The 23,194-nt window shown below is 48.0% G+C and overlaps 1 long non-coding RNA gene across 1 annotated transcript in view; it reads right to left on the bottom strand.

The window, feature by feature from the left end:
• Window positions 1-786: 786 nt before the first annotated feature.
• The window catches only part of LOC121817238 (uncharacterized), a 29,820-nt gene continuing 7,412 nt past the window's right edge, over window positions 787-23,194 (bottom strand). Inside the window, exons 2-3 of the long non-coding RNA XR_006057049.2 lie at window positions 7,140-7,309; window positions 787-2,921 (exon numbers count right to left, since the gene is read on the bottom strand). This is a non-coding gene — a long non-coding RNA (uncharacterized LOC121817238). The remainder of the gene's footprint in view (window positions 2,922-7,139; window positions 7,310-23,194) is intronic.

Raw genomic sequence — 23,194 nt, 5'->3', positions numbered from 1 at the left:
ATCCTAAGTTTTTCTGTATTTCTCTGATTTTGTTCCACATAGAACTTGAAGCAGGCATGTGTGCTTGGACAGTGTGTTTTTCCCTCTTAAATGGCAGGGTTCTGTTCCTGCTGGGCTGAGAAGGCTTGCTTGTGGTGGGCTGTTAAAGCAGATGAAGGAGCACCCGTAAGGAAGGAGCACCAAAGGCACTTAGGAAACCTCGACCGTTTCCACTTCTTGAATCACAGGTTTCCGCTGTAAATTACTTCACTGTTCATAAATCTTTGCGTAGTTATACCATTCTGGTTTTGGTTGAAAACTTGCTCTGAGATAATTAGCCTATGCTTATTTAACCTCCCTCATTCCCGCCATTCCTTAGACTCCATAACTAAATTCAAAGAGTTCCTGTGTTTTGGATATTTTTTACTGTATGAGCCACAAGGGAAGCCCTTTGGAATATTTTTACCAAAATTTTTCTTTTCCTCCGTGTACATAGAGCTGATCACAGTTTCTTCTACAAACAAAATTTGGTGTAGTTTGAAAGTTGGACATTTCTGATTTATTACTTTATGTAGCTAATAAAATCACTGACAGAAATCCATGAGAAGAGTTGATTTAGTCATGTAATTTTAGTCCAAAAAACAGCTTTGTATTTTAAATACTTAAACCAAAAATTAGGTGGTGAATTATATATGTGCTGTGTCCACATAAAACCCTTTCTTCGTGAAGTGAGAATATACTGTGAAGAAGAGTACCTACTGTGATAGTACCCACAGTAAACAGAACCTTTGGCCTGCTTAAATCATCTGTCTTTGAATATTTAAAATTTATTTGTTTTTCTGGTCTCATTTTATAGCAAAGTCCTCAAAATATGTTTTAGTTACCCATTTCTATATAACAGTTTACCCCCAAATTTACCAGCTTAGAATAGCAAACATTTATTATCTCACACAGTTTCTGAAGATCCAGGAGAGCTCAGCTGAGTAGATCTAGACCACGGTGTCTCTTGAAGTTGCAGTCAAGGTATTGGCTGGGGCTAGAGGATGCCTGGCTGTTAGCCTAAGGCTTCATTCGGTTCCTCCTCAGGAAGGTCTCTCCATAGGGCCCTTTCAGCACAGCAGCTCGCTTCCCCCAGAGTGAGTGAGTGAAGAGAGCGAAGACCACACAGAGGATGGAAGTCTGAATCTGAAGGGACCTGCCATCACTCTGCCAATGTTCTGTTGGTCACACAGGTGTAACAGCAAAAACTTAGAAACAACCTAGATGTCCATCAATAAGGATAGAGATGAACTGGGACCACGTGATGGAACACTGCACAATAGTTAACATTAATGAAGTGAGTCTGTATGTTATCAGTGCTGCTAGAGCTCAAATAACGTTGCATGAAAAACAAAAACCATTCTGTTGTCCTTGTAGGGAATGTTTACTGTCAGTAGATACTAACGTCATATAATTATGTGAAGTTATATGAAGTTCTTATGCTTCTGGGATGATGGTGGGAGAGAAATAAGATTTAGAGACATGAAGGAGAAACAGAAGGGACACCAGCTTTAACTGACATAAATGCTTTCTTTTTGTTTAAAAGCACATGTGACAGAATTTAATACTTGTTCATTTAGGATGACAGGTGCAAGAGTGTTGCCTATATTATATGCTTGTGTTTGAAGAAAAGAGTTCTGATTAAATAGACCATCTCAAAATAAATAAATAAATAGACCATCTCTGTAAGAGTGGTGTATTTTACCTAGGCAGGCTCTACTGTGGCCAAAGTGCTGGCTCCAGTTGGACAGGTTTCAGTTGAGTAACCTAACATCACTGTCTTTATTTTGCTCTGTATTGTGCCTATTTTGGAAAGAGCTGTTTTAAATTCATTAATGCCATTTTATGAAATGCTGTCATTCTTGTGGGTGAGGGACCATATTACACACAGACTTTCAGCGGCTGAGCCTCAGGCAGGCTGACAGTATTCCTGATAATTGCTGCTTTGGCGGGAGTTGCTGTGAAAGTGAGAAGGAATTCTTAATCAAGTTCTTTTATGTCATCAGCTAAGGAAGGAGCTCACTGAGTCAAGCAAGTTGCTCTTGGCCTCCCAGAAGCCTCTGCTTCAGCCTTCCCTAGAGCTGCAGCCTCCTCGTTGTGTGGAGGTATTGGCTAGGGCAGTTTGTTTGTGGAGCTGGTGACCGGAAGTCTTAACATAGGAAAATCAAGTCTCGCTAGTCTGTCTGTCCAGCGACAGCCAACCTGGGTGTTCCAGAGGAAATTGACTAGAAAGCAGAGAAGGGTACCTGACTCTGGCTCCAGATGATTACATGCCCGGCGTGACTATTGCCATTATCTTCTGAATTGTCAAGAGAAACTGGAAACTGGACTTTATGTTCACTTTCCAGATAAAAGGGGAGGGGAGAATGCACTCTTGTGAAGCAAATAAAACATGTCTGCGTGCTTTTTTTTCTTTTGCCAGTGTGACTAACAAGCTGGCAACCTCTGTTCTAATCAGGCCTAGATTTGTAAAGTACCAGATATGACTTATGCCAGAGTTGGACTTAGAACAATAAAAATGTTCCAGAAATTTTGGAACTAGACCTAGGGTTGCCAGCATTTTATTTTATCCAGAAGTAACATTTTAAAATTTTTATTAACAAACCACAGCTACTATTTACTTTCACTCTAAAAAATAGGATGCATCTAATAGTGGTCTGTAATTCCTTATGAAACCCTGTAAGAAGCCAGATTTGGAATTGAAAGTTTGTACATTTTGAAAGGTAATGTGCGTATAATACTTCATAACATGTAAAATTTTTGCAATGAACCATATGAATATTCAACTAAGTGGAATAAGTGAAAGCTATAAATAACCATGTGTCAGTTCAGGACAGAATTATCTGCCAGATGAGTTTTGATGCCAAACCAGACTTGGTTTTCAGAGCTTTGGATTCTGGGACCTGTATCAAAAAAAAAAAAAAAAAAAACAGAACAACAGTCCTTTAAATGGACTAACTCTGTGAAGCCCTCAGCATGCTGCCCTTCATTTTTTTCAGGTCACCCTACACCCTCATAGATTGCCCTGAGGATTGGACATTTAGGAGCTTCTTTTGTGGGCCAAGACAAATCTTTATATGCTTCCCCACTTTCATTTGGCTCCCTCTTGCAACGGGAAGCACATAGCCGGCCACATGTGGCAGCATCTCCAATAACAGACAGTGTTCCTTGCCACCAAGTCCTCAGTCCTTGTGTCTCCTGACTGCACGGGTCCCAGTGCCGTCTGTTTGCCCCCAGAACTCACCTCCTCCTTCCATGACTACTCTGCAGCCAGGGAATGCACCCACCCAAGCCAGCCTGAGGTCCAGTGAGCTGGCTCCCTCAAACTGTCCCTGCCGTATGGCAAGGCTGCCTCCCAGTCTGAGGCTCCTCCAGCCACCAGTGCTTCATCAGGATAGTCAGAAATGGCTCTCAGAGGGTCTGCACTGCAAAGAGTGTGGTAGGATTGCTCAGTTCAAAATAGTTTCCTCCATGCCTCCTGAGGAAGCATCAACTGAACCCTAAGTCATACTGACGCCTCTCCTTTCAGAGTCAAATGACTGTTCCAGGGAACAGCTGGAGAAATTGGTAGGGGGCAAGGCTCTGACAGGCCTTGAAGGAAAGATTGGAGCTTTTGGGAGGATGTTATAGGAAGGCACTGCAAAGGGGAAGGGAGGGAAATGTCAGGTGTGTGGGTGGTTTTGCGCACACTGGAGCGAGGCCTGGAGGAAGAGCCGGGTTTGGGAGGACATCTGACGTTTATTTGAGGTGGAATAAATGATCGAGACAGGGAGCAGGGTGTGCAGAGGATGCCCCTCCACATTTTGTGCAGAACCAGCAAACCAGCTTCAGCTGAAAGGGAATTTATCATGAGGCCACGTTCTACGCAGGGAATTTCTTGCTCTGTCTCTCCCAGTCGCCTTCAAAAATGCCCCAAGCAGCCTCCCTGCCCTCAGCCCCTGGAGGACTTTTTCTGTGACCCTCCTCCTCCCCCAGCACTTTCCATGCCAGGGGTCATCTGTGTGTAGCTTCAACTCCCTATTAAACAGCTTCTCCCGGCAGGACTGTCTGCTCACCACCCTGCCGCACCCCCACACCGCCCTGTGAGTTTTCCGATTTTCTCCATGTTGACCGTGCTTTGGCCTCCCCATGGGGAGGTACCAAATTTCCCCTTCCAATCTCCTACAGTCCCTTCCAAAAATTCCGATCTCAGGCTCTGGGCATTTATTGCATTTTTATGATCAAAGCTCTTATCCAAGCAGGATGTTTTCCATACCAGGAAGCTTACGAGGATCCAGAGTGACTGACGGGAAGAGGAGTGAGACTGTCTGTTTTCTCCAATTCCTGGGTGAGTTTAGCACAAGACAAGGAATTGGACTCTTAGTTTAGCTTCTGTGAACACTAAGCTAAGCACATTAGTTAATTCAGCACACATCTACTTCCTTTTCTTGGTAACTTTTTATTCTGATGTGATTTCAAACCACAGAGACACTGTAAGAACAACACAGGGAGCTCCCGTTGACCGTTCACCCAGATTCACTGACTGTTTACACTTTGCCCCATTTGCTGTATCATTCACACACACCTTTTTTTCCCTGAATTGTTTGAGAATCTCAGCTCTTCCATCATGTTCCTTTTCTTTAGTGTGTCTTTCCTAAGAACAGACACGTTCTTGGCTTTTTAACTTTATCAGAAGTACTAGTTTCTTGACCCTACTGTGGTGCTTACTGACAGTCGGAGGATTTCGGCCCAGAGCCCTGTGACTTCCTGAAGGTGCAGGGGCTTGAACTCTGTGCTCCCAATGCAGGGGACCCAGGCTCGATCCCTGGTCAGGGAACTAGATCCCACATGCCACAACTGAGAGTTCGTATGCCACAGCTAAAGATCTCACATGCAACTAAGACCTGGTGCAGCCAAATAATTTTTTTTTTTTTTTTAATGCAAGCCAGGTCACAGCTTCAAAGCCAAGCATAATTTGCGGAAGGTGGCGTACATTAAGCTGGGATCAGACCTTGAAGCATATTTTTTTCTGGCTACGTGTTGCCAGAATCAAAAAGGTAAAAAAGTTGTATGGTTGCACATGCAGCGAGTGGTTTCTCTCCCATCTTACCCCTTGCTACTTCTGGTAATAGTTGCGGTCCTCACAAGTGACCCAGAAGTCTTTCTTACACCACTGTCTATGCAGGAGTCCCTAAATCCCTCCTGCTCTTAACCAGGTTCCCAGAGATTCTGGAATTCAGAGGCTCCCAGAAGGGCAGTGGGCAGTCGTCTCCTTCAGGGTCCCCACTTTGTGGTCAGGCCTCATGGACAGATGGGCAAGCAGATCAACCTTTTTCTTTCTCTGATTGTAAAATTAATACCTGCTTACTGGGCACTTCCCTGGTAGTCCAGTGGTTAGGACATTGCCTTCCAATATAGGGGGTGGGGGTTTGATCCCTGATTTGGGAGCTGAGATCCCACATGCCACAGGGCCAAAAACATAAAACAGAAGCAACACTGTCACAAATTCAATAAAGATCTTAAAACTGGTCACATTTAAAGAAGAAAAAGATACCTTGTTACTGGGAGAGAAGAGCATACATTTAGAAAAATATGAAAAAGAGTTACAGATTACCTGTAAGCCTACTATAGTTCTTGTGTTTATCTTTTTAGACTCTTGCTGCCTCAGGAATGAGTGTTGTGTAGCTAGGAATCCACACTCCGGAGTCGTCAGATCTAGACATAGTTCTGTCTCTGCCATTACTACCAGTTTAGAAACTAACCTCTGAGATACAGTTTTCTCATCTGCATAATGGGGTAATGATAGTACTTGGTTAAATAAGCTAATGCCTGGCAAGGGCTTAGTCCAATGCATGGTGTAAAGCAACTGCCAACAAATGTCAGTTCTAAGCAACAAAAAGGGGGCTTTCCAGGTGATTCAGTGGTAAATAATCCACCTGCCAATGTGGGCTGAAGACAGATTCGATCCCTGGGTCGGAAAGATCCCCTAGAGAAGGAAATAGCAACCCACTCCAGTATTCTTGCCTGGAGAATCCCATGGACAGAGGAGCCTGGTGGGCTACAGTCCATGGTGTTGCAAAGAGTCAGACACGACTGAGCAACACAGCACAGGTAACCGAAAAGAACTCATGCCACACCACTGTACGGAAGGAAGCCTGCTGTTTTAACAGTGATTTGTTCATTTCAACAAGTATTTTTTGAGCACCCACTGCCCACTAGGCATCGTGCTAAGCACTAGAAAGTTAACAAATCCTTATCTTTATGAAACTTACATTCTCTTGGAGAGAGAACAAACTTGTATATGTGATAAAACATGTCATGATCAGAGGAAAGATCTGCAGGAAAATTCGGCTTGATACAGCAGATAGGAACACCATCAGGCAGTTGCCATTCAAAGCAGGAAATTCCCTGGCCATCCAGTGGTTAGCACCCCAAGACTTCAGGCTAAGATCCCACAAGCCGAGGGGAGGGGCATGGCAAAGAAAAAGTTCAACAAAAGAAAAACCAACAAAGCGGTCAGAGAAGCCCTCTTTGAAAAGCTGATGTTTGAGCCGACATCTGAAGGAAATGAGGGTGCTGAGTGACTGGGGGAAGGCAGAGCAGCCTGTGCAAGAGCTTTGAGACAGGAGCATGCTTGTCATGTTTGAGGGCGAGTTAGGAGGCCAGTGTGGCAGGGAGGTCAAGGAGGCATGGGGACCCAAGCTCTATGAGCCACTGAAAGGGTTGTAACTATTTCTCTGAATGAGATGAGGACCCGGGAGAGGGTTGAGGAAGAGGAGGGATGTAATCAGGCCCTCATTAGATCTCAGTACTTGCATGCCACTTTTTTTTTTTCACTGTAGTGAAAAGCTACACACCTTAGTCAACCAGACTGTCAACCAGCACTTCCAACCCTGTGGACACCACCCGGCACCCCCACCTGCAGCATCACTCAATCCACAGCCTGCTTCACTCAATGCTCCCCAACAAGACCTCCTCCCCCCGCCCCCGCCCGCAAACCTGGGCAGGACTTACATTCCGGAAACATGCCCTGGTGCCTCCAGGCCAGGCCATACCCCCAAGCCTTGCTATAAGCTCCTCACCAGCCAAAACAGCCAGTGGCCAGCATCTCCCCGAGTCTTGCCATAAGCCATTTCCCTTACCTGGGAGCTTGTTCTCCGCTCTCATCCGCCCTCGCGCAGCTGGCATCATGACCGGTTAACGGTTAACGTGCACAAGATCTTAAAGCCAGAGGGTGCAGAAGACAGGACCCCACCCCAAAGCTCAAGGATAGGCAAAGCAGCATGCCCTCAGGGCCGCCCAAGCTCTTGCTCTGTGGAGAAAAGGGCCAAGAAAGCATTTTGCAAATTTGTGTAGAGCATTACGCAAATAGGAGAGCAGTTAGGGAAATGACTGGAGTTTAAAATCCCAGGTTCTAGTTTGATACCCCATTTTTCTGATTGCTGCCTCCTCCCAGACGTTGGCGATGTCAGCCCCAAACACCTGAACTCCCCCCAAACCCCAGCATATTCCCCAGCTTCTCCTTTGCTGTGCTTGACACAAAGCAGGTCTTTTATAAAGTGAGGTGGGGGCAGGGATGGGAGGGTGGCCTTGCTTTAGAGCACACACTTTCACCTCCTCGCAGTTCATTGTTTTCATACAAAATTCCAGATGCACAGGGCAGGCAAACAGAAGTCCCATTCATAGCCAGCGGGCCCCCTGGCTGCTGTGTTTCCCCGCCTCCCTCTTGCCTCTCATTTCAGTCCCGTGTGGAGGTTATGAAGGTGGTAGACTTGGGGCAGAGCATGCTGAGGGCGTCCTCCCCCGGAGGCCCTGCTGGCCTCTGGACTTGACTGGATTCCAGGCAGGTTCTGCTGATCACTAGTGAAATGACCTTGAATGAGTCACCTTTCCCTTCTTTCTTGAAAAGTGTGGTTCTCAGACTCTTTCACAGTCTGGTGCTCCTGACAGCTGTTATCAAAGTTGACACGTACTTATTATAACACCTCATGCCTCCTTCCGTTCGATTCAGTTGGCACAGAGCTGAGCATGAGAGCTCCTGATGGTCCTGGGGAATCTTATCATGGGTTAAAAAGCCTGTCCTTGCATAGGACCCGCATTTCTGACTTCCCACCGCTTTCTCTCTTTTCAGACAAGACCCCACACTTCCCTGTTCTCGTCACCTGAATCTAGTAAAACTACAAACTGCACTGCACGCACATTGTTTCTGTTTAAAGGCTTAAGTCATGGGCTCCCTCAGCCCCACGCCTTCCAGTCAGCACAAGGCACCACACTAACAATGGGGCTGGGCAGCAGGGGCGGCTCCAAGAAGGCGTCTGATCACAAAATCCAAATATGTACTGTGTTGCCCTATTTATTTATCAAGTTATTTATTTACTTAGCAGCATCAGATCTTAGTTGCGGCATGTGGGATCTTTGTTGCAGTGCACAGGGTCCCCGCAGAGCAGGGGTCCCCAGCCTCCAGGCCATGGACCGGTACCTCCTGTCAGATCAGCAGCAGCATTACATTAGAAATAAAGTGTACAGTAAATATCATGTGCTTGAATTATCCCAAAACCATCCCCTCCACCCTATGTCCGTGGAAAAATTGTCTTCCACAAAATCAGTCCTCGATGCCAAAAAGTTTGGGGACCACTGTTCTAGAGCACACAGGCTCAGGAGTTGGGGCACAGGCTTAGCAGCAATATGCGGGACCTTAATTCTCTGACCAGGGACGAACCCGTGTCCCCTGCATTGTGAGGGGGACCCTTTTGTCCTGGCTGCGCCAGGTGTTTGTTGCTGCGCTGGCGAGCAGGGGCTACTCTCCAGTTTGTGTGTGAGGGCTTCTTACTGTGGTGGCTTCTCTTGTTGCAGAGCACACGCTCTAGGGCATGCAAGCTTCAGTAGCTGTGGTGTGTGGGCTCAGTAGTTGTGGCTCCTGGGCTCTACAGCGCAGGCGCAATAGTTGTGGCACAGAGGCTCAGCTGCTGCGTGTGTGGCATGTGGGACCTTCCCAGATCAGGGATCGAACTCGTGTCTCCTGCATTGGCAGGTGGATTCTTTACCACCAAGCCACCAGGGACATCCCTATGGGTTGCCCTCTTTAGGTGAGCATTAATTTAGCTCTGGCGCACTGGAGGAGGTGTGGGTGATGGTCTGTGGAGATTTTCTGGGCAGTTGAGTGTGAAAACTGAAATGTGCAGTCTCACACAAAGTGGGCTGTCTCCAGGGAGTCGGTGTCTGCAGGGTCTTTTGGAAAATGGAATTTGGGCAACGTTTATCATGTATACTTCTTGTGTCTAAACTTTATACAGTGAGGATGTATCAATTTTCGACCACATTTCATAAATCTAAGATGCCATTGCTTGAAAGCTACACTACCATGAAGAAAAACAGCTACCAAATTATCCCTTTATGTCACCAATTAGTAAGACATGTCTGGGTTTTTCAGATGTTAAAATGTGTGTGGGGAGAAGAGTGGGGAACATGTTAGAATTTGTGAAATGCAGTAATGATTTTCTTCTGGAGGCTTTGAGAGGGATCTGTTCCCTGCCTCCCTCCCAGCTGCTGGTACTTGCTGGCAGTACTTGGGGTTCCTTGGCTTGTAGACATGTCAGTCCAGTCTCTGCCTCTGTAGTCACATGGCCTCCTCCTCGTATTGCCTGTATCTGTAGTTTCCCGACCTCCCTCTCCTTATAAGGATGCAGGTCATCGGATTTAGAGCCATCCCTAATCCAGCATGACCTCACTGTAACTTGAGTCCATCTGCAGAGAACCTACTTCCAAATAAGGTAACATTCATAGGTACTGGTGTTTAGCACTTGACCATCTGCTTCTGGGGTACACAGTTCAGCTTGTAACAGCACTTACCTAACTCATTTCCCAGGACTCACCATCACAGACTCCTGGCTTCTTAGGACAGTTTGAAGGGCTGGAAAGAGCAGAAGCTTTGGTAGTTCTGGTGTCAGCTACCAAAGGTCTCAAGTAGACCTGAGACCTTGATTGGTCTCAGGCATTTTAGGATTTCATGTAGGCCTATTAACAAGCCTCCAGGGAGAGCTAGGCAGCTTCATGGCTGAAGTCAGTACTGCACTGGGTAGAAAAATGGGGCTATCTTGCAGACTTCAGCTCCACTCCTCACTGTGTGTGGCTCTGAACAATCTTCATCTCTCTGGACCTCAGTTTTCTCATCTGTGAAATGGAGGTGATAATGCTACCTGCTCCATAAGGTAATGCTTAAAACGGAATATATGATGCTGTAAACAAATAAATGTTCATTGTTATTAGTCTAGCAGCTCCCACTCACAGACTCACAACTTTGCTCCTTTTTAGCGTGAGAAGGGCTGTCCTACTAAACACATTGGAAAGTTCCCCTTCCTTCCTAGGCCAGTCATTGAAGAAAAAACTTCTAAGTCTGCCTCCAATCTCCAGCATACACAGCAAGTTCCTGATTAGGATGAAGGAGGCCGCTCTGATTTTCACCTGCCCAGGTGATGTGCAGGCAGATGCCAGCCCAGCCCCCAGCCTTGCTTCCAGACTTGCCCTGCTTTTGTGACTGGGCTCTTCTCTGGCTGGGTGCTCTGGGTCTGATGCGGAAGCTGATTTCCCCAGTCCCTTATCAGCTGGTGAAGCTGGCAATTTCCTGTTCAGACACTGGTGAACCCCAGTGAGTTAGAAAGAGGGTTTGGGGCCCAGTAACAAAGGTTGGAAACTAGAGCCTCTCCAGACAGAACTAGAACTGGCTGGCTGAGCCTGAAAGAGCAAATTAGAGGCCTTGGCCTTTGCGATACCAGTTGGGTGGGGCAAGACCTCTTTGCACATAGTGAGCACCTCACACACTGGTCCTTGGGAAGAGAGCAGCTCCTGCCCTCTGCAGACAGATCCACCCTCCCTCCACGTGTAGCCAGCACGGCCAGGCCAGGCCAGCACCCATCGCTGCTGTGACTTTGATCATGGTCTGTGACATAAAAGCGCCAGCTGGTAAAGTGCAAAGGTCCCTCCCACCCGGGCCTCTCTGACCCTAAGTTCATCTGGAAGTTCTTTGAGAACATACCTTTTTGCCCTCAAAGCGTCCCCCTTTTCAGCCCTGGTATAGAGCAGGATTGTTTCTGGGCTTTCAACTTTTCTTTTAAGTGAGGATTTCTAGAAAAGGGAACATTATAGAGACAGAAAACAGACCAGTAATTGCCTGGGGCTGGGAGTGGAATTGACTGCAGATGAGCAAACTGGGTAATGGAAGTGTTTGAAGACTGGCTTGCACTGGTGAATGAGCCACTATGTAATTCACTCATCAAACAATATTCTTCCTGTGGGTGAACTGTACAACACATAATGTACTCTAAGATAAAGGTGTTTAAATGTGTGTGTGTATGAAGGTGTGAAAGTCACTCAGTCATATCCAACTCTTTGCGACCCCATGAACTATACAGTCCATGGAATTCTCCAGGCCAGAATACTGGAGTGGGCAGCCTTTCCCTTCTCCAGGGCATCTTCCCAACCCAGGGATTGAATGCAGGTCTCCCGCATTGCAGGTGGATTCTTTACCAGCTGAGCCACAAGGGAAGTCCATATATATAAGCTCATATACATAAAATGGGTTCTTTTAACATTAAAAATTTTTTTTTTCTTTGCCTGCATATTTAGTTATTTCTTCAGAGGGAATGGAGATCATAATTTTCTGGGTAAGTGGATGAAGGTTTGAGGAAAGGCTTCCTGGAGGAGGTGGCATTTGAGCTGTCCTGATATTCTGACGAGAATGATGGGGGCAGAGAAGGAGGCAGGTGATTACCACATGGGCTTCTCTCTAGTTGCAGTGCTTAGTTGTCCAGCCAGGGATCAAACCCATAACCCCTGCATTGGAAGGCGGATTCTTAACCACTGGACCACCAGGGAAGTCCCTCTAATGAATTCTTTTAAAACCAAAGTTGGTGAGGGATTGCCATCTTCTAGGTACTTATAGGATGTCCTCAGTCAATAGCTGTGAATTTGGTTTAAAAAAGAAGAGTGGAGGAGAAGTAGAATTGGAAGTCTTGATCTTTGTGAAGTGACCAAGGGCAGGTCCACACTCTGTGACATCCTGAGATGATGTTCTTAGATGGTGAGGGGTGCTGGGATGAGGGAGTCTTTGCTGGGAATCCCTTGCCCGGCTCTCGGTGCTGCTAACTCTCCAGTCATACCAGGCACCACTGTGAGCTTTGCCTTTGCCACAGAACACCTCTGTCTTCCTGTCTTTGTGCAGAGAATTTCCTCCCTCCAGCCCCGAGGAGCAAACACGCAGCCAGGAACAATTGGAAAATCCAGATTGGCCTGGCCTTGTTTTCCCCTAAGCCTGGCCCTTTCCCTTGACTTGGACTAGAGAAGCAATCCATACAAAACCCCTTTACAGATGGAATAGCTTAAGCACCTACTGGACATTTATATACTTTTTCGGCTTTTCTCTCTCCTGGCAGTTCTGACAAGTGGCCTCACAGGAGATCAGAGATAGACACTTATCTAAGGTCACACCGGTGTTAAGTGCTAAGCTTCCTCCTCTTTGTACTAGAAGCCACCTCCTGGAAGGAGTCCAGGCTGCATGTTCAGGTGGAAGGTGATTTGACTTGTTTGGTAATTGCCTGCCTCTTTCTCTGCCTCCATCATTTTTGTCAGAATACCAGGACAGCTCAAATGCCACCTCCTCCAGGAAGTCTTCCCTCAAACCTCCACCCACTCACCCAGAAAATTGTGATATCCACTCCCTCTGGGTGCCAGCAGCAAAGACCCAGAAACTGTGAGTAGCTCCATCTGAAGCCTGATAGGAATGAGGCTTTGGGAGTCAGAAGAAAATGTGGTCTCTCCCCCAAGGGCATTGGGGAGCTATAGCAGGGTTCTCAGCTGGGGTGGTTCAAGCAGATGTGGTTTTAAAGAGGGTTGTTCTAGCTGTTGGGTGGAGACTAGATGGATCAGACTGGGGCCAGGAGGGAGGTTAAGGGACCACTGAGGAGGCTGCAGCTGAGACCTGCCCCAGGAGTGATTCAGCAGGAGGGCACAGCCCAGCCCTTCCCTTTACCTTTTTCCTCCTTCTTCACCCTGTTCCTGTCCCATGTTCCACCCCAGAGCTTATCTGATGAGCTCCAGGGAGCACTCCATGGCTGCCTGGCTGCTCCTACCAGACTTTTTATCTGGCTCCTTCTGGAAAGAAGGCAGAGGGATGAAGGGCAGACCCGCAGGGCAGCATGACTGTGGAGGAGAAGCGGAAGTACAGGGGCTCTGAGCTCCCAGGTTGGGCTGGAAAGAGGCTGCAGGCCAAGAGAGAGTCATGAAACAGCTACTCCTGGCTGACTCAGGCCCTCCAGCCCTTCTTATCAGGCCCAAGGAGCGATAAGGGTCCAGTTACTGGACCGCGGGTTCTAGGCCTTTGTTTGGAGCGGCCAGGAAGTGACTTGTGGGTTTTGTCGTGCCTTAAGGAGCAGGGCTGACTCACAGGGGTCGGGGTCTGGGTGTGTCGGGTCCACAGGGTGGGGAGTGGGGTGCAAACGCCAGGCCCTGCACCACCAACCACCAAAGGCCAGGGGAGAGAGGTCCCTGGTGGGAGAGGGTCCAGCTTCCACACCCACCTCCTGACAGCCAGCCACAGGCAGGAGGAGTCCTTGCCCTGCTGGCTTCGGATGGGAGGGGTGGCCCAGGGCGTCTCCTTTCCTTTTCAAACAGAAAAAGATTTCCAGAATATTATTCTGTTGACTATCTACTAAGTGCCAGACACTAAGGGCTCCTCTGGCACCCATTTCCTTTCATCTTTACTCCAGTAACAACCCTGGGGGTCAGCGTTACCATGCTCCATGTTTTGCAGCTGAGGAAACTGAGGCTCAGAGTGAGGAAGTGAATCGCTCAGATTGATGCATCCAGGAAGCAGCAGATTCCAGATTCAAGCCCAGCCCAAAATTCACAGGCAACTAACTCTTGAAAAACCAACATAGGCAGGAGCAGGGGATGGGCATCAGTTTTGTGAACCCCTGGGAGCCATCTATAGCCTGCATCCAGTTCTCAGGGAGCCACGGAAGACCACTGCCCCGGGGGAGCCCTCCTAGTGAGGTGGGCAGGGTTCTCTTCCAGCCCAGTGCCCTCACCTGTATGATGTGACAGACTGGCTCAGGTGTTTTCCACAAGCTAGAAGGGAGGCGATCAACCCCCAGTCACAGATGAGCAGTTGGATGACTCTGCAGTGGGCGGGCCCCTCTTTCAGGCTCTTAGAAGGTTTGTTGGGGGGGGGGGAGTGGGTGCAGCGGGGGTGCTTGGAGATGAGATAAAAGAACAGGAAATTCCCAACCCAGTGGGAGAGACAAGGCCCTATTAGTCAAGACAGAAAAGCAATTTCCAAAAAAGGGAAGGTTCTGGTCTATGTCACTGAACCATCTATTTGCCAACAGGCCTCTGCCCTCTCAGCATTTCTCAGTCAGGTCTGACATTGATCTCTGCTCGCCTGCTGAATGCCCCAGGCTCATGTCCTCCAACTCACTGGCCTTCGGGGAAGGAGAGTCTCTGGCCCAAAAGTCCCAGAGCAAATTCTGACTGGTTTATCTGGAGTCACATGCGTCATGGAGTTTTATGATTGGCCAAGTCTGAGAAATCTGTATGTAGGTCAAGAAGCAACAGTTAGAACTGTTCTAGTTCTAAATCAGGAAAGGAGTACATCAAGGCTATATATTGTCACCCTGCTTATTTAACTTATAAGCAGAGTACATCATGCGAAATGCCGGGCTAGATGGAGCACAAGCTGGAATCAAGATTGCCGGGAGAAATATCAATAACCTCAGATATGCAGATGACACCACCCTTATGGCAGAAAGCGAAGAAAAACTAAAGAGCCTCTTGATGAAAATGAAAGAGGAGAGTGAAAAAGTTGGGTTAAAATTCAACATTCAGAAAACTAAGATTATGACATCTGGTCCCACCACTTCATAGCAAATAGATGGGGAAACAATGGAAACAGTGACAGACTTTATATTTTGGGGTTCCAATATCACTGCAGATGGTGACTGCAGCCATAAGATTAAAAGATGCTTGTTCCTTGGAAGAAAAGCTATGACCAACCTAGACAGCATATTAAAAAGCAGAGACATTACTTTACCAGTTAAGGTCTGTCTAGTCAAAGCTATGGTTTTTCCAGTAATCATGTATGGATATGAGAGTTGGACTATAAAGAAAGCTGAGCACCAAAGAATTGATGCTTTTGAACTGTGGTGTTGGAGAAGGCTCTTGAGAGTTCCTTGGACTGCAAGGGATTGAACCAGTCCATCCTAAAGGAAATCAGTCCTGAATATTCATTGGAAGGACTGATGCAGAAGCTGAAACTCCAACACTTTGGCCACCTGATGCAAAGAACGAGTCATTTGAAAAGACTCTGATTCTGGGAAAGATTGAAAGTGGGAGGAGAAGGGGATGACAGAGGATGAGATGGACGTGAGTTTGAGTAGGCTCCAGGAGTTGGTGATGGATAGGGAAGCCTGGCATGCTGCAGTCCACGGGATCGCAAAGAGTCGAACATGACTGAGCCACTGAACTGAAGTTTTGTCTCATATGCCCATCCTTGCCTGGGATCTTGTGGTGCAGAAACAGCAGCAGAACCACACAGGATGGATGGGAGGTGGAAGGGGGAACAGATGGAGGCAGTCAAAAGCCACAGGATCCCAGGAGCTCTCCCACCCATCTACCCTTTCCATGCCAGGGTTCTGCTGGACCATGTTTGGATGCTAGAGAGTTATCACCAGGGAGAGGCCACTCTTCATCTTCATTTGTTGTTATTGTTCAGTTACTAAGTCATGTCTGACTCTTTGCGACCCCATGGACTGCAGCAAGCCAGGCTTCCCTGTCCTTCACTATCTCCTGGAGTTTGCTCAAATTCATGTTCATTGAGTTGGTGATGCCATCCAGCCATCTCATCCTCCCCTTTCCCCTCTGCCCTCAATCTTTTCCAGCATCAGGGTCTTTTCCAATGACTTGGCTCTTTGCATCAGGTGGCCAAAGTATTAGAGCTTCAGCATCAGTCCTTCCGGTGTATATTCAGAGTTGATTTCCTTTAGGATGGATTGGTTTAATCTCCTTGCTGTCCAAGGGTCAAGAGTCTTCCCCAGGATCACAGTTTGAAAGCATCCATTCTTCGGCGCTCAACCTTCTTTATGGTCAATTCTCACATCTGTACACACTGCTGCTGCTGCTGCTAAGTCGCTTCAGTCGTGTCCAACTCTGTGCGACCCCATAGACGGCAGCCCACCAGGCTCCTCCGTCCATGGGAGTTTCTAGGCAAGAGTACTGGAGTGGGTTGCCATTGCCTTCTCCAACCTGTACATGACTCCTGGAAAAACCATAGCTTTGACTATACGGACTTCTGTCGGCAAAGTGATGTCTGCTTTTTAATACACTGTCTAGGTTTGCCATAGCTTTCATTCCAAGGAGCAAGTGTCTTCTAATTCCGTGGCTGCAGTCACTGTCCGCAGTGATTTTCGAGCCTAAGAACATAAAGTCTGTCACTGTTTCCACTTTTCCCCATCTATTTGCCATGAACTGATGGGACCAGACGCCATGATCTTAATTTTTTGTATGTTGAGTTTTAAGCCAGCTGTTTTCACTCTCCTCTTTCATCCTCATCACCCTCATCTTTAGTTCCTCTTCACTTTCTCCATTAAGAGTGTTTAGTCAGAGATTTTCAGCTTCAGCACTATTGACATTTAAGGCCAGATAATTCTTTGGTGCTAGGGACTATTCTGGGCACTGTAGGATGTTTAACAGCATCTTTCCCCTCTGCCACTTGGACAGTAAAAACTGTCTCCTGACCATGCCAAGTGTTCCCGGGGACAAGATTGCCCCTGGCTGAGAACTACTGGCTTAGATGATCCCAGAAGGTGGTCTTGAGGCAAGGATCTCGGGAAGCAGGAAGTGGATGGGGAGGAGAAGATATTGGTGCCGCGTGTGTGAATGAGCAGGTTGTCACTGTGGGGCTCAGTCCTGAAGCTGAGTCCCTCTAGAAAGAGTTCTTCTGCTGAGTTTATGATTAACCTCTCTATCCAGAACTTTATTTATTTATTTATTTTGGTCCTGCCCCCTTTCCCCTGAGAATTGAAACATGTCAAAGAAAAGGGGGAACTGAAACCATGTGTGGGCATATAGAAACGGAGGAAAAACAGCTGAGAAAAGCAATACCAGCATGAATAATAGTTCAGTGATCAGAGTCCTAGTCTCTCCTCAAGGGATGTACCTAGCAACCTGACCCATATCTGAACTGCTCTGCAGAAACTTAAGGCCTGCACCCACCCACCCACCCACACAGAGGGAGGATGGTGATCACATGCTGAGTACAAGAACTAGACCCCAGACTGATTGGAACCAGAAGGTTGATGACTGAGAGTCCTGAAACATCAGCCTGTTCCTTCACCACCAAACAATCAGAAGAAAGTCCATGAGCTGACCACACACCCTGCAGCCCTCGCCACTACTGTTGCCTCCGAAAGTCCTTCCCTGAAAGCCATCGGACAGTTTGGCTCTCTTGAGCATGAGCTGCCCATTCTCCTTGCTTGGCCATGCAATAGACACTGTACTTCTCCTTTACCACAACCTGTATCAGTAGACTGGCCTTGCTGCAGACCTGAGTTTGGCTTGGTTACAGCCCCACAGGGGAACTGGGAAATGGTATGGAATTGGCAGACTCAGGAACCAGGGAGCTGGAGTATTTGGGCGCCATCTCCCATCAGACCCCTTGAGGACCCTGGGAGGGAGGTGCTGTTGGTTCCAGGGCACATGAGACCTACTGTGTGGCACAGGGTGACCCCTGGCAATGCAGAGGAAGCAGGTGCTGGCAGCTGAGGATTGGGTCAATGGTGAGGGACAAGTGAGAACACATTCAGGAACCCCTAGCAGGGTTTACTGTTGTTTCTTCCTTCCCTTGTTTCTCTGCTTCTGGCTGATGTAATCACGCCAGGCTCTGCTTCTCAGTGGGATCTATGGGCTTCTTTACTCCCAGGGTCCCATGTTTAGTACTGTCTTTCCTGCCACTCCAGCCCCATCGGTCAGTTGGAATCCTGATCCTGCTGCGTCCAAGCTGTGTGACCTCAGGCAGATTTCTTAACCTTTCTGGGCTTGAATTTCTCCTGTGTAAAATGGGGCTAATGAGCTAATGATAACCTGATACATGGTTTCAGGTTACAAGGCTGACAAGAAATAGTGTGTAGACACACAATTAGCTTCACTGTCCGTCTGCCCATTAGGAATCTGGGGGCAAACTTCCCCACAAGGCATTGCAAGCAGGGCTGGCAAGCATGCCTTTGCTCGGAGCAGGCGAGCCACTCGGAGGAAGGCTGAGTCAGCAGACATGCTAGACAGGGAGTGGGAGCCCTGAGTGATTACAGCACCCGAGGCAGTCTGAGCATTTGTCATCCGCACCCACTGATTCCTCATCAAAGCCCCAGGGAAGCTGGTGATGCAACCTCAGGGCCCTCTGTCAGGCCTTCCCACTGTGGAACTTGGGACAAGTCCTCTCTGTGTGTTTTCCTTTCTGAAAAATGGAGACAAGTTGGCCAAACTGGAACAATATCATCACAAAATCTGACATTTAAGTGCCTGCTATATGCATGTTTGGGCTTCCCAGGAGGCACATGGGCTTTAGTAGTTCTGACTCCCAGACTCTGGAGCACAGGCTCTGAAGTTGTGGGACACGGGCTTAGTTGCTCTGAGGCACGTGGGATCTTCCCAGATCAGGGATCAAACCCGAGCCTCCTGCGTTGGTCGGTGGATTCTTTACCACCGAGCCACTAGGGATGCCCGATTTTTATGTTTTGGTTCTGGGAAGATATTAGTCAGCCTGAGTACCGTTTCCATGTGACAGAGCAAAAATTTACACCATTATACAATGGCTTTTGTTTCTTTTTCGCCAACTTTTAAAGTTGACCATTGGTTAGGTGTTATCAGTAAGATCAGCTCTGCATCTGGAGACCAGTTTCTGGTCCTGGAAAAGGCCCAGAGCAAGTTGGATTTGTCAGGATTTCCGGTCCCAGGCAGATGGCAGGACCAGACACTGTACCCTAGCCCCAGGCCTACTTCTGTCACCCCTGGATGGAGAGCCCCAACCTCTCAGCCTGCTTCCCCATCTGTAAAGTGGGAGCTCTGGCCTATTCCTGTGTCTCCCCAAATCCAGTTATTTGTAAAGGAACCACCTTTATTCTTTTTGCCATCTCCCATGTCTCTTATTCCATTTTCACTCACCACCCCTCCCCGTCAGTTGACTGACTCACTTTTAAAACAAACATATTTGAAAAGGAGACCTCGTGTCACTGTCACAGTGGAAAAGCATTGTCACCAGGTAAACGAAGGTAACCATAAATAAACCCCAAACAGTGTCATTAAATCCCAGCTGCTGCTGTTGCCTGTTCTCAGAGGGAGGCCTCCTCTTCTGGTTAAAAGGGAAATTAGCCAGAGGTGAAGAGGTGTTCGAAGTCACCTACAGCACACTGAGCCTTTTTCCTTGACCTACTACTCCAAAGAGTTGAGAAAGAATTGGAAGGAGAATAAAGTTTTCTCACCTGTAGCACAGAGTAGTAATGTATACATACCTTGTTCAGTAAAGATTTGTGGAGCTTCAGCTGTGCACTGGGAGCTGTGCTGGAAGCTCAGAGCATAGAGGGTATTGGGGTTTGGAAGAGTGGCTAAGAAAATGATTTTTGTTGTCGTTGCTTTTGAAAAAAATTTTTTTTTATCTGAGTGTTTTAAATGAACAATAAACCTCTTTCAGTCCAGAATAATTTCAGACTTCCCAGGTAGCTCAGTGGTAATGAATCCACCTGCCAATGTAGGAGATGCAAGAGGTGCAGGTTCGATCCCTGGGTTGGGAAGATCCCCTGGAAAAGGGAATGGCGACCCAGTCCAGTATTCTTGCCTGGAAAACCCCATGGACAGAGGAACCTGGTGGACTACCATCCATGAGGTTGTAAAAAGTCTGACACGGCTTAGCAACTGAGCACACACACATATGCATATTTGTGTTGCTGAATCATGAATGTCATCCCCATTCTACATAGGCTCAGAGGAAGTACACTGTCCGGCTCCTGAGAGTCCATTCTCTGGTCCCGGAAGCACACCCAGCCTGCCCAGCACCAGCACAGTGCCTGGTCCCATCAACCAGCTCCCATTCCCAAGTGCCCACTAGCTGTCAGGTGCTGTGCTGAGCACAAGGCCCCCAGGCCTTGTCTCCAAGTCCTCCCAGAAAGACTGCATGCTTGTGAATGACAGATCTAGGGCTTGAACTCAGTGCTACCCGAGTAATCATGAACAGACCAGTCCTGGATCCAGGCCAGCCAAAGAGAAGACGGCGGCGACCTCAGTATGGAGGAAGTACCCTTGCTGGCAGGATCTGAGACTTGGTGGCTGTTCCTGCCCAGACAGAACACAGCAGCTGGGCTGGGTGTCTGCTCTCTAGGAGGCTCCAGGCATCATGTTCCCCTGACTCGTAGCCTGCCAGGCTCAGGTGAGAGGCCACTGCCAAGATTAGGGCTGAATGCCTCCATGGCAACCAGGAAGAGGCAAAGCAAACTGTGGGCAAGGGCACCCTTCCCTGCGCCATCTGCCTCCTGCTGTCTCAGAGAGTAGCTGCACTGTTAGATCCTGGTTGAAGCCCCAGAAGAGGGTACTGGGTTTATGTTACCGCCTCTGTGAAGCCCTCCTGGACTGTTCCATGGGCCAAGCCCCTCCAACCTGCTCATGCATGCTAAGTCGCTTCAGTCGTGCTTGACTATCACTTAAAGTCATGCCACCTGGGAAGCCCCCAGTCTGCTCCTACTATTACTTAAAGGACCTAGCTGGCACTGACATCATCTGTGACCATTATCTCAGGTGGTGCTAGTGGTAAGAATCCACCTGCCAGTGCAGGAGATACAGGAGACATGGGTTCAATCCCTGAGTCAGGAAGATTCCTGGAGAAGGAAATAGCAACCCACTCCAGTATTCTTGCCTGGATAACCCTATATATAGAGGTACCTGGTGGGCTACAAAGAGTAGCCCATCTAGCTGGGGGGGGGGGGGGGGGGGCGTTGCAAAGAGTTGGATGCAGCTGAGCACGTGCACGCTCATACACACACACGTTGGGAGAAAGTTCTGTATACCTAGAAAGGCCTGGAGCTTTTTCACCAGGATTCCACAGTCCCCACAGGGCTCACTCATCACACAGTAAGTGTACAGTAAGTGCTCAGTAAATGCGGGTGCGCTGACACATCACCCCACGAGGTGTTTAAAAAGGACATGATAACCACAGTGTCACTTTTTGCTCCTGGAGTGGGAGGCGGAATGGGCCAGTGGTTGGAACTCAAGCTCTGGTATGAAAATTGTTGGTCAGGTCTTGGCTCTGCTTCTCACTGGCTGTGTGACCTTGAGGAAGTTACTTGATCTTTCTGTGCCTCAGTCTCTGCGTTCATGAAATGGGAATATAATATTTAGGGTGTGATTATCTAGGTTTTTAGGTAGTGTGTGTAAAGCCTGGAAAGAGTGCTGGTTAGCTGTTCTCACTCTTGGTCATCAGAGGCTCCTGACATACTATGTTTCACTGACTCCAAGATGTTATGGATTATAAGAACACATTAGTTCATGTGCCGCTAAGAATAAGTCTGCTGATTAAACTGACAGAAAGCTGTTATCACTTAGGATGTTCGGGGCTTTTTAGCATTGGGAAGTTTCCTTGATCATACCGTGTATGATCTATGAGTCCCTTAAAAGGAAAACGTAGTTGACATAAGCGGACCAAGATATTCTTTAGGCAATGACAATTTTACCCTGACTGCCGCTGTGTCAACAGCAGTGGTGACATTTATTGACTCGACTGCAGAGGTGGTAAAGATTTGGGGAAATGTGCTTCTTATAATCAATGAAATACAAAATTCAGCAATACAAGAGGAAAGGCAGGACAATGTTGAGAGAAAAGGCTTTATCTTTTCATTCTTTGGTTCATTCACTCATCATAATTATTGAGCACATATTCTGTACCAAGAATTGCCCCTGAAGAGACCTAGGGGTGGGTAGGAAGGGGTGCGGGGGGGCCTGAAGGAGATAATCCTCATACAGGGCATGGTAAATGCCTACTGCATGGTAGCCCTCACCAGATTTCCGTTCTGAGGCCCAGGACTGGATCTCCCACTGGGTCCAGCTGACAACCACTCTCCACCCCAGGCTCTTCTGCTTCTTTCCTGCTGATGGGCACGTGCTGTCTTCTGGCTTATTTCAGGTGGCTCAGTGGTAAAGAATACACCTGCCAATGTAGGAGACCCAGGAGATGTGGGTTTGATCCCTAGATCAGGAAGAACCCCTGGAGTAGGAAATGGCAACACACTCCAGTATTCTTGCCTGGAAAATCCCATGGACAGAGGAGGCTGGCAAGGCTACAATCCATGGGGTTGTAGAGAGTCAGACACGACTGAGCATGCATGCAGGCTTCAGGGCCTGTTTATGGAGTTGCATTAGTTCTCAGGGTGGCAAGGAGGACGCTCTGCTCTCTCCTGTTAGGAGAGAGAAGGGTTTGCAGGTTCCCCCTAAGTTCCCCCCTAGGGTTTCAGGAAACACTAGACAGAATAGACACGATGAGCTCCTTGTGTGACATTCACCATGTGGGTATTGGTGAGACGTGACCTCTTGCTCAGACCAGTGGCTGGGGCTCATTAAAGTCTTGATCAGAATGAGGGCTGTGCCTTCTGGGTCAGTGGGTGGCTCAGGGTCACCCCGGGGAGTTGGTGCCCTCCAGTCTCCCAAGTGGCCCAGAAATTCCAACACCTTTGTATCCAAAAGGAATCATCGTAAGTACCTTTTCCACCAAGAAATGACACCCATCACACACGTGAGACCCTGCTTTGGATGCTCAGATTGGGGACTGTGGTGGCCGTCAGGGGGAGCTCACCTTGGTTCCTAATGATAATGGGTGTGAGAGGTGGCTGCAACAGGTGCAGAGAACAGGTGCTTCCAGGGCCAGAAGGGCAAAGGATCAGGCATTGAAGCCCCATCCAGTCCACACCCTTCTCAGTGTTCACATCAACAGACGCCATCACCCAGTGTAGCAAAAACAATGTCTAAATGGGGTGATTTTGGGCAGAAGTGAGCCGAAAAGCTAGGCAAAATCTGAAAACCCTCCCAAACTGAGAAGAGACTGGGTCCTAAACAGGGATGGGATGCCCCACATAGGCAAGGCTAAAGCCATCCCCCAGACTCTGTCAGGTCTTAC

This window comes from Ovis aries, chromosome 19 (assembly GCF_016772045.2).
Source record: "Ovis aries strain OAR_USU_Benz2616 breed Rambouillet chromosome 19, ARS-UI_Ramb_v3.0, whole genome shotgun sequence".
Classification (NCBI taxonomy): Eukaryota; Metazoa; Chordata; class Mammalia; order Artiodactyla; family Bovidae; genus Ovis; species Ovis aries.
Note: the sequence above shows the minus strand (reverse complement) of the source record. Positions and strands in the feature narration are given on the sequence as shown.